Raw genomic sequence first — 15,768 nt, 5'->3', positions numbered from 1 at the left:
TGCTTTTGGTGTTTTAGACATGAAGTCCTTGCCCATGCCTGTGTTCTGAATGGTATTACCTAGGTTTTCTTCTAGGGTTTTTATGGTTTTAGGTGTAACATTTAAGTCTCTAATCCATCTTGAATTAATTTTCGTATAAGGAGTAAGGAAATGATCCAGTTTCAGGTTTCTATGTTGTGCACATGTACTCTAGAACTTAAAGTATAATAATAAAAAAAAGGTCAGTCTTAGAATAGCTTATGTATTTTTGCTTCCAAATGCAAGAGAAACTTGTAGACAGAATATATGGCCCCCTATATAGTAGTATTTGAGAAAGCAAATACTGCAAAAAGGCTGTCTTTTGCAGACATAATCCCCTTAATGTTTGTGTGTGGAGTTATTCCTTTTGGATAATAAGTACTCTGTTAAAATAAAATGTTATACCAGTCACTTATCAGGCACCAGCATATTAGCTGGGTTAATTACCTAAGAGGGGTCAGAGTGGTGAAGGCCAGGGCATAGCATTGGTGTGTTTTGACAGAGAAGTTACAAAAAGTGACTGGCCTCTTACTTAGAATTAAATGAAATGCTGCAACCCAATAATGAATTCTGAGTATCCAGGGAACAGTAATACTCTAAAACAAACTCGGAGATCAGAAAGGGGCATAACAGCAATACACCCAAGTGTACGAGGGCACTGGAAGAACCTTGTACTACATTTTACACTTTAGTCTTAGGTGTGCCCAAAAGTATAACATACAATTATTTGATACAAGTCCCAGAAACCTACTTTTGCTCGCTTCATGAGAAAAAGAAAAAAAAAAAAAAAAAAAACCTGGTTATTGGAAGGATATGAAGAGGCACACAGAAATGAAAAACCAAACAGTACTCAAGTCAGGCAAAATATGCGAGTCTTAGAGAACTGAGATAGAAGCAAGGCCAGCCTCATAATGGAAGTCTCCAGTGCAAAATGAAAATGTAATACTCCTTGTTCAGAAATCACTGAAAATTTCAAGATGGTGACAGAAGAGCATAATACCAAATGTAGTATCCTTTCAAGAGCTGGGCATTTCACAAGTCGATGAATCTGACCATAGGTGGCAGGAATTAATGGATAAGCTCTTCAATAGTATAAATCAGCTACTATGGTTTTCTGTCTTTGTCCTTTGTTGCTACTAAAGAGTCACACTTCTGGGAACCATAATCTAGGGATTTAGAATGGTGAATTCTTTCCAGAAGATTTTCAATTTACTTTGCCTAAATTCATCAGAAGAATCACTATCTATGACAACCATAGCCACAGGAGAAGAGAGCATGGGATACTGTTCAGCAAGACTGCATGCAATCATGGAGAAGAGTAAGGAGTCTCTAAAAGGAACATAAAGGAACTGTTAACAAAGGGCATAATTTCTTCCTGTGCAGGAAAAAACAAACAGACGTTCACATGGAAATAAAAAGAATAAAAATCCTTTCTTACACTTCTACGACCAGCTTCTAAGAAGTTGGCTCTAAGAACGTGAATAGTTTATTTAACAGTGCTTTTGCAACAACTCCATTGGATCGCGGATACTTAGGTTTAAATACTGGTACGACTCATTTTATTGCACCTTGCTTTACACAGTGCTTCCTACATACTGCATTTTTTACAAATTGAAGGTTTTTGGTAACCCTGTGTCAAGCAAGTCCACGGGTGCTAGTTTTCCAACAACCTGTGCTCACTGTGTCTCTGTGCCACAATTTGGTATTCACATAAGAGTTTAAACTTTTTCATTATTATATTAGCTATGGTGATCTATGATCAGCAATCTTTGATGTTACTATTGTAATTATTTTGAGGTGCCATGGACTGTGCCCGTATAGAACAGCAAACTCAATGGATAAATGTGTGTGTTCTGACTGGCTATTCCCCTGTATCTCTCCCTCTCCTCAGGCCTCCCTATTCCCTAAGACACGACAATATTGAAATTAGATCAATTCTGCAGTGCCCTGTAGATGTTCAAGTGAAGAGTTACATTTCTCTAAATTTATGTGAAAAGTTATAAATGATTAAGCTTAGTGAGCAAAGCATGTTAAAAGCTGAGATAAGTCAAAAGCTAGGCATCTTTGGCCAAACAGCCATGTTGTGGATGCAAAGGAATAGTTCTTGAAAGATATTAAAAGTACTACTTCAGTGAGCATGGAAATTATAAGAAAATAAAACAGACTTGTTGCTGATAATGGAGAAAGTTTTAGTGGTCTGGATAAATCAAATAATTCATTACAGTCCCTTACGCCAAAGCCTAATCCAGAGAAAAGCCCTAACTCTCTTTGATTTTGTGAAGGCTGGGAGAGGTGAAGAAGCTGCTGAAGAAAAGCTGGGAGCTAGCAGGGGTTGGTTCATCAGATTTAAGGAAAAAAGCTATCTCCATAAAATAAAAGTGTAAGGTAAAGCAGCAAGCACTGATATAGAAGCTACCGAAAGTTATCCAGAAAATCTGACTGAGACCACTGATGAAGGTGGCTACACTGGCAAACAGATTTTCAAGGTAGACGAAACAGACAAAAGATGCCATCTGGTACTTTCATAACTAGAGAGAAGTCAATGCCTGACTTCAAAGTGTCCAAGGACAGGTTGACTGTCTTGATAGGGACTAAAGCAGCTTGTGACTTTAAGTTGAAGCCAATTTTTATTTCCCATTCTGAAAATTGTATGGCCCTTAAGAATTACGTCTGTGCTCAATTAATGAAGCAACGAAGCATGGATGAAAACACATCTGATTACGACATGGATCACTGAATATTTTAAGCCCACTGTTGAAACCTACTGCTCAGAAAAAAAAAAAAAAAAATTCTTTAAAAATATTACTGCTCATTGACAATGCACCTGGTCAGCCAAGCATTCTAATGGAGAGGTATGAGGAAATTAAAACTGTTTTCATGACACCTAACAGAACATCCATTCTGTAGCTCATGGATCATGGAGGAATTTTGACGTTCAAGTCTTCATGTTTAAGAAATGCATTTTGTAATCCTAGAGTTGCCATAGTGACTCTTCTGTTTGATCTGGGCAAAATACATTAAAAATCTTCCGGAAGGAACCATTCTAGATACCACTAAGAACATTTGTAGTTGAACAAAATATCAACATCAACATACATTTGGAAGAAGTTGATCCAGTCCTCATGGATGACTACAAGGGGTTCAAAACTACAAAGACCAGTGTAGGAAGTAACTGCAGATGTGGTGGAAACACCAAGATAACTAGGATTAGAAATAGACCCTCAATATGTAACTGAATTGCTGTAATCCCATAACAGAACTTGAACAGATAAGGAGTTGCTTCTTATAGATGAGCACAGAAAGAGTCTTTTTGAGATAGATTCTACTCTTGGTGAATATGCTGTGAACATTGTTGAAATTACAACAAATAATTTAGAATATTACCTAAACTTAGTGGATAAAGCTGGGGCAGGTTTTGAGAGGATTGATGTGAAGTTTGAAAGAAGTTCAACTCTGGGTAAAATGCTACCAAATGGAATTGCATGCTACAGAGAAATCTTTTGTGAAAGGGAGTGACTAGATGCAGCAAACTTCATTGTCATCCTATTTTAATAAATTGCCACAGCCATTCCACCCTTCAGCAACCACCACCCTGATCAGTCAGCAGTCATAAATATGGAGGTAAGATCTCTCATTAGCAAAAAAGATTAGGACTCATTGAAGGCTCAGGTGATTGTTAGCATTTTTTAGCAATAAAGTATTTCTAAATTAAGGCGCATACTTTGTTTTTTAGACATAATGCTATTGCATGCTTAACTTTTATATGTGCTAAGAAAGCAAAAAAATTGTGTGACTTCCTTTATTGAAATATTTGCTTTATTGCAGTGGCATGGAACCTAACCCATGACATCTCTGAGATATGCCTGTATACCAAATTATTAATTTCAATGATTCTAGGAAACTTTTTTAATAAAGTAGTTTTTGGTTAGATTTTCCAGTATGTTACACTCTTCTAACAAACTGTTGAAGAATAAGAGAAAAAATGTTTTAGACTGGGTGTGGTGGCTCACACCTGTAATCCTAGCAATTTAAAAGGCTGAGGCAGGAGGATCACTTGATATCAGGAGTTCAAGACCAGCCTGGCCAACATAGTGAAACTCCGTCTCTACCAAAAATATAAAAAAATTAGTTGAGTGTGGTGGTACATGCCTCTAATCCCAGATACTTGGGAGACTAAGTCAGGAGAATTGCTTGAACTTGGGAGGCGGAGGTTGCAGTGAGCTGAGATCAGGCCACTGCACTCCATCCTGGGCCACAGAGTGCAGCTCCATCACCAAAAAAAAAAAAAAAAAAAAAGGAGAGAGAGAAAAAAAAAATGTTTCAGATTAAATAGATTAAATAGAAATAAAAGAGCTTATAGGAATTACTCTGAGGTGAAATTAGCTTATATCCTCTAATCAGTGTGTATCCATGGCTTTTAGAGTTTGGCTTAAGAAGCTTATTGAGGATATTGCCAAGCGGCTGTCTCTGAAGGGAGTGGAAATGTTAGGACTCACACTCTGGAGCCAGAGTCTGGGTTTAAAGTTCTGTTTTGCTGTTTGTATCCTGTTCAGTCTCTACACCTAGGAAAATATGAATATCAGAATTGATTATTAAAATATCTCTGAAGGTGACATAATTTAAAATATAATTATTACACATAAAGAAAAAAATTATTCTTTTCAAACATATGTTTCATATGTATGAAACAATACATATAAAACAACATAATACTATTATTTGGTGAAGGTGTGTCTTAGGAATGGAACTTTATTTTTAGGGGAGGAATTATTTATTTTTTCTGTTATCCTTTCTAAATGGACAGTTATCTCTGAAGAGGAAAGAGCAAAGTGGAGCTTTTATTCTCTTACCTCTTCTCTGGTTGTATTAAGAAGAGGGCTGAGTTTTTATCCTCATCTCTGTTTCAAAGACAATTGAATGTTGATACCAATCTGTGTTTCTGCTGCTTGTGTAAAAGAAAAACCATCCTATGCCACCAGCAACCACTGTTATCTGGTTTTAAATGTCAAGTACACTTCAGCATAGAAAGAAAGAAACTGAGATAACAGTCAAAGAAAAATATATTGGAGCACAAAGATAGAGTCCAACCAACCGTCTTAGTGTCTGTGTCTTTGAGAAAGGAGTTAGGAAAAGATTCATCAACAGAAACCTAAAACATTTTGCAGCTTCTAACTTATCTAACCTTACGATTTATAGCCATGTAACATGTTTACACATATGATTGTAGTATTTGTCTATGTTGGTGCTATACTGATGAGTAATGGAAAGTAATTCAGCTATTTTAAACTGAATCATTTAAATTAGTTCAATGATGACATTCTGTCTTCATGTTACCCTTTCCAAGGTCTAGCCTGAGATTTTCTTACTAACTTCAAGGATTTTTTGTTTGTTCCTTGCAACAGATGTTCATACTTTGACAGTTCTGTTATATATAATTATGTATAAACCATATTATATGCTTTTCATTTACATGGATAACCTTGCCAGTTATTATACTGAAGCCCAGTAATTTCTCTATTTCAAAGAAAGGATAGACATGCTGTTTCAAAGGGAGAGAGTATAGACACCCTTTGTCTTTCTTGTCCATTTACAGTTAACTTTCTCATTATTTACAAAATAGCTACACTTTTATTAGTTCTAACTACGCTTTTGTTTTGTTTGTACAAAATAACTACATTTTTGTTAGTTCTACATGTTGTTGACAGTGTGATTTTTCTATCTTGTTTGTTATAATAATATTTACCATTGAGTTTCAAAATATAATACCAAAAAAGGTACTTTTGTAGTTTTATAATATGTTCTCCAAACATCTTCCTAGGAAACTATTTTTGATAATATTTTACAAATATAGTTTCTTAGGACATTAATAAATTGCACATCTCAATAAATTTGTGTTGAAAGAATGAATTAGTGAATGAGTGTTCAAATGAATTTAAGAAATACTGGATTCAACACAGCAGGATTCTTAATCAGGATTTTTCAAGTTGTTACTCTGCCAATTTTATACAACGAGCTCTGAATAATTTAAAAATATTTTTAACATGTATTTGATGATTAATGTGTTGTTAAAAATTTTTATTATTTAGTTTCCAAAGCCACACCTGTTATTTTTATCACAGGAGAACTATCTATTATAGGATTTGGTTTGTGGGGCTAGTTATGTTCTATTTACTATGTCCTGTGGCTGCAGATTGAAGTAGCCATCAATAGCCTAGACTATAGTTTTGTAATTCAAACTAAAACATATCTCTAGACTTGCTAGACTGATTTATAGTTTATTGTGTATTATTAATATTATAATTGAGCAAGTCAATTGGTAAGGCAAGGGCTTTGTGACACCTTATTGCCTAGAGCCTAATTAAATGCTTTTTATTTAGTAGGAAAGCCCTTCAAAATAAGTAGGAAGTGACACAATGTTTTCTATATTAAATTAAAAAACTCTTATCAAACAATTGAACCTCCACTACAACTTTGTTTTACAAAAATGTTCTCCCTGAAATAAGAATCTCATTTCTCAGGAGGGGCTGGATTTAAATTCAGAGGTCATGAACATTTCTCTAGAATTCCTCCTTGTGAAACTGCTGGATATCTATATTCACATGCTATCCTTGTTTTCTTTATTATTATCATTGTAAGTATGATTTTGTCATTTTCATTGTTTTATTCTACTAATTGATAATATCTTCTTTATCTACCTATAGTTCATTGACCCAGAATATTTTTACTAACTTGAATAGCTTTGCCTTTGGTGAGACTCCAAAGATAAGTCTAAAAAGTGTTCCCTGGGAAACTGTGATGTGTAAATGCTGTTACTTAAGATTAATACAGCAGAATTCTTAGCATATGTGTTTAATGTATATGAAATTGCCATATATTGTATTCACTCAACTAATACTTATTGAGAAACTGCTGGGAGCTAGGCATTTGGAAATACAAATATGCCAAAAGAGAATCTTTCACCTTCAAAGAGTCTGCAGTTATGTGAAGGATGTAGATTGTAATGTGGTCAGTACAATATGTAATGTGGTCAGTACAGAGGTGTACATAGGGTGTTACCAGAGCAATGAGAAGAGGCAACCAGTGCAGCTGCAGGTAGTAAGGTTTGGAGAGGACTTCCTGGTGGGGATGGGGGTGCATTAGTTCAATCTTAAAAGATGTGTACAAATTAGCCACCTAGATTTTGCACTATATCATAAACTCACATATATACTAGGAAAAACTATGACCAGCGAACATGAGAAGATTAGTCTAATCTATTCTTCTATGATAATGTATGTTTTCTTTCTTTTGCTAAAGTTAAATGCATTGCAGAGCAAAACAAGGTTATGACACAGTGGGATGGAGGTAGGGCTCTGGAATTCATATATTTGAAAGTAATCTAGATGATTTTTTTGTGTGTGGGTGTGAGTGGGTATGTCAAGGCATTTTGGAATCCTTGACTTGGCATAGTATGGAAAATCTTTTTTTCTAGTCGAAATTGAACACAAACTATCACAAGTCCTTTTGTTACTTTGAGAATGGAATGTATGAAATTTGATTGGGAAGATTAATGTAGGTTTTATTAATCTTTCTCAAATTGATAAAGTTCTGTCACCCTAAAGATTTACTCTAAGTCATAATTTCAAAGTCATAAGCGCCAAGTCTTTTACCTTTGAAAAGTATTGGAAGCTTTAGTTTCCTAGCCACTATGGATTATGCCAATACTTTTAGGCATTACCTTTATGCCAAATTACAAGACAAGAATTTTCCTTTTAGAAACATTATTTTCTAGACTATAATTTCTTGGCTAACACTTATAGCTCTTAGATTGCCACTTGTTGAATATTGTAACACAAATTGTCAGAAGCAAATATACATACAGTAATATTTTTAATAATGTTTTTCGTAAATCACATCTAAACTCCCATTTTGTGCATTCCTTAAGTGGCTACAACAATTTTACATACTAGCTCTTAAAACAGTAACATTATGTTCTAACTATTTTATGTGATAATGAAATAGATTGGATTTTATTTTAGTAGTTTGGTCCTGTAAGATTAATCACATTTCTTACATAATATGGATGTGAAGTAAGCAAGGCACTGGTATTTTTGTGGCTCATTATTCTGATATTGAAGGGAAGAAGGTAGGTGACAATTGACATTTAAAACAAATTTATTTTCATAATATAATTTATCTCTATATAAATGATAATTCTCATCTTATTGATTCTGTTACACTGTAAGTATAAAACTTTTATTGTTGATAAGAAGTTTATAATAGATAAATCACTTTAGACCTGGAGTTTGTGACTTAAAAAATAAAAGCCTATATTTCAAAAAGCAAAAATAAAGTGAATAATTAATTATCTTATATATTTCTTCCACTAAATATATTTCAAATGAATTATAATATATAAGTTAAAAAGCCAAAAATAACATGTAACTGTAAGATCTACATTATAGGTAACTATAAAATAAAAATACTCATTGTCTATATGTATAAAATGCTGTTTCAACCAAATATTAAATAGAATATTTAATATAGTAAAAATTATATCCCTTTTTAGAGGTTTTTCATGTTTATAAATGTATTTGATAGTAAATGTACTAAAAACTACAATGGAACTGAACTTCTAGCAAATTTTGAAAGCTCTTCAGTATCATCGTGAAATAATTATTCCTCAGATGAGACTTTGTTAAACTCATTACTCTTCTTCAATAATTTAAAATTTCCCAAATAAAATTACTCTTCCCTATAGTGGTGAATGAGAGGGTGGGAAAATTTTCCTGATCCCCACAGGAGAAAAATGTGCAGTTTGGAAAATGTGGAAAATGTAAGTGTTCCAACATAGCAGATGATTTATGTTGTTTATATGATGAATTGCATGAAAGGCTAAAGAGAAATAATTTTAGATTAAAATAATTTGTTTGATACCTGTTAGACATAGGAAGACCCACCAGCCTGTGATATTTTGTAAGTTAAGAGCAACATCTACAAATATTAGGGGGCAGTAAATAAGAGTTTGATTTATTTCCATCTGTATGAAATGTCTTTGATGATTTTGTGCTCTCAACTTTGTCAGTTTTAGAGCTCTAGGAAAGAAACCCAAATGTATTATTACTTCAATCATAGCATAATTACAGGCATACAATACCTACAATTAAATAATTAATTAGAAAGTGAAAAAATATGTCTGTATGCATAAACAAATTTGGTGTGTATCTTTATGTGTACGGAATTTTTAAACAATAATTTGTTCAACCTGATTGTATTTTCATCTCTACATTCATTAATTCTGATTCTTTTCATAAGTGAAATGGTCTTTAACCTGGATCTCAAATCACATGTGAGTGTGAAACTAGAAAATGGGAGAGAAAAATACTCATGACATTAATGGCATGGAGAAAAGGTACTGAACATACACAATCATGTCAACCCTTCTCTTTTTAACACTAAGCAAGAACTTGCAGAGTCTGTATGATCAGTTTTACACTATAGGTTGCTTTCTCTAAAATTTTGGACACAGCAAAAAATAAGCACCAAAATAAGTGTAAAAATAAAAGTAATAAAATTTTGGACAAGGAAACTAATTTTAGTGAATAGTGGGAGTCCTTAATACTTAATCTAATTCCCTAAGACTGTAACTTAGTAATATTTCACTCTTCTAGCTTCAGTGAAAATAGAATAGATAAATATAAGTATATTTAAAAATTTCACCCTATTAAGAGATGACACAATATGATAAAAGAATACTGGACTAAAAGTCAGGAAACCAGAATTTCACAGTCTCTGTGTGACAGTTAGAAAATTAATTTAGGCTTGAGCTTTCCTATATATTAAATGGAGATATTTTACATGATGGACTATTATGCTTTTTCTATACTAAATTTGATTATTCTATTTATTTGACTATTACATAGAATTATGCAAGGTTTTATGGATACATTAATGAACAAGAAATATAAGTACTGTCCCTATTACTTCCTTGAATTGTCCTAGTCTCAAATATAGAAATAAATAGTTACACAGTTAATTATGATGTTTCACCCTTACTTCTAGATTTAATGTCTTTCTTACTGGAATATGTCCTTTAGCCATTATACCAGTTAGAATGCCTTCACCTTCAAGTAAAAGACAAACGTAACAGAAAGATTATTAAACAGTAAAAACAAAAAACCCAAAAACTTGTCTAACAAGAAATTTAGAGGTAGGGAATCCCCAACTTGGTAAGTTACAAGAAACAATGATCTCTCCCCTCCCCTCCGCTCCCCTCCCCTCCCCTCCCCTCCCCTTTTCTAAGGGGAGTCTCACTCAGTCTGTCGCAGGAGTGCAGTGGCGTGATCTGGGCTCACTGCAACCTCCACCTCCCGGGTTCAAGCCATTCTCCTGCTTCAGCCTCCTGAGTATCTGAGATTACGGTCGTGCATCAACACTGCTGGCTAATTTTGTATTTTTATTTTTAGTAGAGAGGGGGTTTCACCTTGTTGGCCAGCTGGTCTTGAATGTCTGACCTCAAGTGATCCGCCCACCTCGGCCTCCCAAAGTGCTGAGATTACAGGTGTGAGCCACCCTGCCCAGCCACCAGTTTTGTTTTTTTACAGCTGACTCTCCTCTCTTTTGTGGGATACACCAACCATTCCAGGCAATATATCAAGACAAAACAACACCCAAAGGAAAATAGCTATAATTATTCTGTGGTTTTTTTTTTCTTTTTGCCAGGGAGGAAATATTTTCCTGAAGCCCTCCTACCCCAGTCTTTCTCTTATTTCTCTGAGTCATAGGAGAACCAGCATTTAAACAAATTAAGAAGTTTTGTTTTTGAAAGAAGCAGGAAGGAGATAGAAAATGAAGAGCGGGCGGGCAGCCAACAATGTCTGCCCATAATACTTTTTTCCTTTCAGAAATGTTATCAATTGGTTCTCGAGTTTCTGGTTTTTTGTTTTTGTTTTTGTTTTTCATTTTTATAATGTTCTTTTCTCTGCTGAGACTTGCCATTTTTTTATGTGATTACCATGTTTAATAGACCTTGAAGATATTTATAATGCTGATTCAAATTCATGTCAGCTAATTCCAATCTATGGGTCATCTCATTGTTACTGTCTGTCTGTAAATTGTTTTTCTGCTTCTTTGCATATCTGCTTATGTGAATATTTGCCACACACGAATGGATGACATGTTTATCAGAGTCTGTATTTTATTGTCTTCCTTTACAGAAAGAATAGAGTTATTCTAGCAGGCAGTTAATTTACTAGTAGATCAAGTGAATTTTTGAGCCTTTTTAAACTTTGGAACTCTTATGTCTATCAGCACTATGAGTCCCCTTTGTCTGTGGCAGATCATCCTTTATCTGCATAGGCATAAGAAATTGCTGCAGTCTCTGTTTTTAGAAACTTCATGCAAGTTCAATACCCTGACACTACCACAGTGGCAATTTGTATAATTATTTCTGGTTTGCTTTCTTTCATATGGCACCTGGAAGTTCATCTGGCTTTTCCTTTTGTACTGTGACATGTTATAAAATAAACATGGTTATAAGTTATTTAGCATTTATTCATATTTGGAACATGAGGTGGAGTGTAGATCAGCTCAGTCCAATGTGTTCTTAGAGGTCCCTTCAAATTAGTTTTTTTAAATGCATCTGTGATAAGCATTAAAAATGAAGTCCTACCATACAAAAGAGGTACCTGTGTATTTTTTAAGAGTGGGGTACTAGCTGCAGAGGTTTCTCTGGCGACCTGATGTTTTTTAAGGGAAGATCTGAAGGTGGGTAAAGGATATTTTTTTATGAAGATAGAGCAACATATGCAAAGGCCCTGAGGCAGGATGGAACTTGGCACATTTCAAGGCCTGAATGAAGGCCAATGTGTTTGGAACTCAAAGAGCAAAGAGGCGGCTGTTAAGAGATGAGGTTTTGTGAGAGAGTTTCTAGACCATAAAACAACCTTGTTGGCTATGTTAAGATATTTGAATTCTATGTTGCTTTTCCCCATATCACTGGTACTGGTGAAATAACTTGTTACATGTAAATGTTTATCCAAATGTAGTGTTAAGTTCTTGTAACCACTACACTTACTATAGAGGGAATTGCTGATTTCATCTCTTCTAGAAATATGATGAAACATCCAGCTACAGAACAATTTGAGATGCAAGTCTTTTCCTAAAATGACACTCTCAAACAATATATTTGGAAAGGAAGTATGAAAAATATAAGTTATTCATAATCAACAGCCTTTCTGTAGGTAGGTCCTTAAACAGATAGTTTCTGTTAGGTTCTGGGAATGCCAGTTCATTAATATAGATTTATGTCATTGTGCTGGTCTTAGAATTATTCAAGCTAGGATTAAACTCGCCATAAATAACCTGAACCTTTTAAAAATAAGGTTGCAACAACAGTAAGTTTCCTAAGTTAAGGTTTTTAAAAATTATTATTTTCTGCAGCTTTACTTAATGAAGCTTTGGAAGGCAGTTTTGTGCATATGCTTATTTATTATGCTGGGTAAATAGGGGTTACTTACTTTTCTATTCTTTGGAAATTTGATTCAGAAATCACAATTACATTATAAAGTGTAAGCCATTGAGATACTTTTTGGCTATAGACATTCCCTATAATGAAAGATGTCATTGCACTAAATAAAGAAAGGTTCCTATGACAGATAATGGGATCAATGCTATGCAACTGACATGATCTTGTATTTTGATAGTCATTTGGGCCATTATATTAAGAAACTTTCAAATGATTTGAAGAGCACTGGTGGGAAAGAGGAAATTCTAACTACCCAATGATACTACTTAGTTATAGCTAAGTGAGAAAAAAAAAATCATAAAAATACTCTTTCTCTCTCAGGTAAGGGAAATCTTTCAGTTCCCCTGTAGTGTGTGTCAAGATATATGTTTTCCCATTAAACTTGTCTGCCATACTGAAAAGAGAATTACAGCACAACTTTTGAACTAGTTTGGTAAGAAATTCCTTTCAAACAAAGGATCCCAGCGAGAAAAGTGTAAAGCCAGTTCACCATCGTAGTTTAACTTAAATGTGTTAAGTATCAGTTGAAAGACTCAAATCTTCTACTCATTCAAGAATCCATTTAATGTAACATTTATGAGATTTGCTATTAATCTCATCCAAAACCTATGTTATTTTGGTACTTATGGGCTTAGAAAAGTCTGTATGTGTCAAACTTTAAATGTTACTAAATCTTAAATTATGAAAACTTGGTTAGCACTCATAAGCAATGAGGCATGTGTAAATATTGTTAACAATTTTACTTAAGATTCATGAAGTTGACCCAGAGAGGATGAACTGTATATAAATGTGTTCAGTGGAGATTACATTGTCTTTGTTTTTTGTTTAGAGTAGATATGGTGATTAATGAACCACTGTATCCAGCTTCAGTATCATACTCTTTTTTTGCCAAGTTAAAGGACTATCTTTGGTGATATAAAGCACATTTGTTCAGTTTCTTGAAACTATAATAATTCAGAGTTGGCAGACAGAGTTATATATCCCCAAGTGCTATTGTATTATCCAGTGAACCCTGCTAAATGCAAGAACAGAAGAGCACCTGAATCTTGTTCTCCCCTCACCAGCCTTATTGTATGTTTTCTGTACTAGAGGAAAATATGGCTTTGTATTAGAGATTTTTCTTCATTTTCTTGTCAACCACAAGGATAATTTTAGGTGAATTTACCCAGATATACTTGGGTATTTTTCTGCCCAATAATATCTATTGATCAAAATATTAACATTCAATATATTGAACAACCATAAACCATAAGTACCAACCAATCAGAAAGACAATGGCAATCAACATAAAACAGGATGGCTGTGCCGGCCTTTGCAGCTGAGTGACAACCCCATTTAACAGATATTTCACTGACAATTTCAACCTAATTAAGAATGATTTTGATTACCATAGCCTTGTAGCAGATCTATGTTTTCATGTAGAGATAAAATGTTTTGAGATAAATTGGTTTGTTTCTCATATGTGAAAGAATATTAGGTTTTTTTTTTTGGTATGAACTACTAAAAAGTTAATAATTGTGGTGAACCTCTTAAAGTCAGTGACAGAATTCTATTAATCTCTGCAACTTCAGCCATCGCTGCTCTTCTGGACACAATGTGGATGTTTTCAATAATTTTGGAAAAAGTGCCATCATCTTTTTCCTTTTGGGATTAAAAATATATTCAAATTATTGAAGTATGAAAAAATGACTAATTTTATCTTCATAATGCATTTCTGTACATGGTTCATCTTAGCTATTTGAAAATGGCAAAGATATTTAAATTTGTAAATATTAAATTATAATCTCCAGAGCCTCAGTAAATTTCCTGAAATACAATGTTAGAACTTCACACTAACATGATTCCTGAAAGTTGTGTCAGTCCGCATGGATGTTTAGATCCATGACTGACCAAATAATTTTAAAGAGCCAGCAAGCTAACTAACAGGAATTATAGAAATATAATTTAAATTTTATTGTAATTGTGGCAGGAAATTTAGAGCCATGGACAGGAGCCCCACAATTCATAACAATTCACAATACAGAAACATTTTTCTGTATGAGAGTTGTATGTGTAGATGATTACAACAAATTGTGTTTTATTTATTCACCCATTATTGTATTTATCTATTCAATTTCAATTATACAACTGTTTACTGAGTCAGCCTAATATATGCCAAATACCAGGCAAGTTCACAACTTAAAAATGATACGTCTTCAAAAATTCAATTATAACTAAAGTACTACTCTAATTTAATATATACCTACTGTGACTTCTAATGTTTATATTTGATTTTATTCTTATTGGTCTTAGAGAAAATAGCCCTAGAAAGCATTAACACTAAATAGAAGCCTATAAGAATGACTGTATAGTTCATTGCAAGTTGGACATAATATAATTAAATTGGATCAATTGTATCAGATTAAATATACACTTTAAAGTGAAAATGTTAATGTTTCTTAGTATAACTGTGAGTATACTATTTTGTTCAATTGCATGCTTGTTTTCCACACAAAATGCAACACTGTAGTGGTTTAGAGCTAAGTGTGCATTACCAGCATTCAAACCTCAGCAATATCCCTTGTTAGCTGTGTAACCATCAGCAAGTTACTTAACCTCTCTTGACTCAAATCACCCCACTGGGAAATGGAGATTATAATAGTACCTAAAAGAATTGTTGTGAGAATTACATGATTTAAAACCTATTAGGTCATTATGTGACTGCCTGAGGTTCAATAAGAACTATATAAATATTAGCTATTATTATATGTATGCACATTATGTAGTTAGTAGGGGGAAAAATCCTAGGTTAGTTCATTTTTCATCCACTTCTTACTAACTCTTTAACAACAAGAAAAGTTACTTATCTGTGCTTTATATTTACCTCTTGAAGTTATTCAAGGTTTGAATGAATTAACACACATGGAGTGGTTAGCACAGTACTTGGACAGTAGTCAACCCTCAAAAAATGTTAGCCATAATTTTTTATTCATTATTTCATTATAAATATAAAATGGAGGTAATAATTATTATCTTATCCCTTCAAAGGACAATTGAACCACTGAACATACCTGTGAAGATAAGTAAACAATTGAATATTATTCAAAAATGTGTTTACTAATTATCTAGTAATTTACAAATTCAGTTATTCTGTTTGTGAATAATCACACATGAATAAAATTAATTAAAAATATATTTTCTTATCTGTATTATTGCCTGACCTTGGTGGCAAGTGCCAGAGTATCTGTTTGTTTTTTTCTCTATTT

At 33.6% G+C, this 15,768-nt stretch overlaps 1 protein-coding gene across 2 annotated transcripts in view; it reads left to right on the top strand.

The window, feature by feature from the left end:
• CCSER1 (coiled-coil serine-rich protein 1) overlaps positions 1-15,768 on the top strand; it is a 721,948-nt gene that overhangs the window by 399,464 nt on the left and 306,716 nt on the right. The gene's annotated exons all lie outside the window — the stretch shown is intronic.

The sequence above is a fragment of the Mandrillus leucophaeus genome, unplaced genomic scaffold (genome assembly GCF_000951045.1).
Source record: "Mandrillus leucophaeus isolate KB7577 unplaced genomic scaffold, Mleu.le_1.0 Scaffold406, whole genome shotgun sequence".
In the NCBI taxonomy this organism is placed as follows: Eukaryota; Metazoa; Chordata; class Mammalia; order Primates; family Cercopithecidae; genus Mandrillus; species Mandrillus leucophaeus.
Note: the sequence above shows the minus strand (reverse complement) of the source record. Positions and strands in the feature narration are given on the sequence as shown.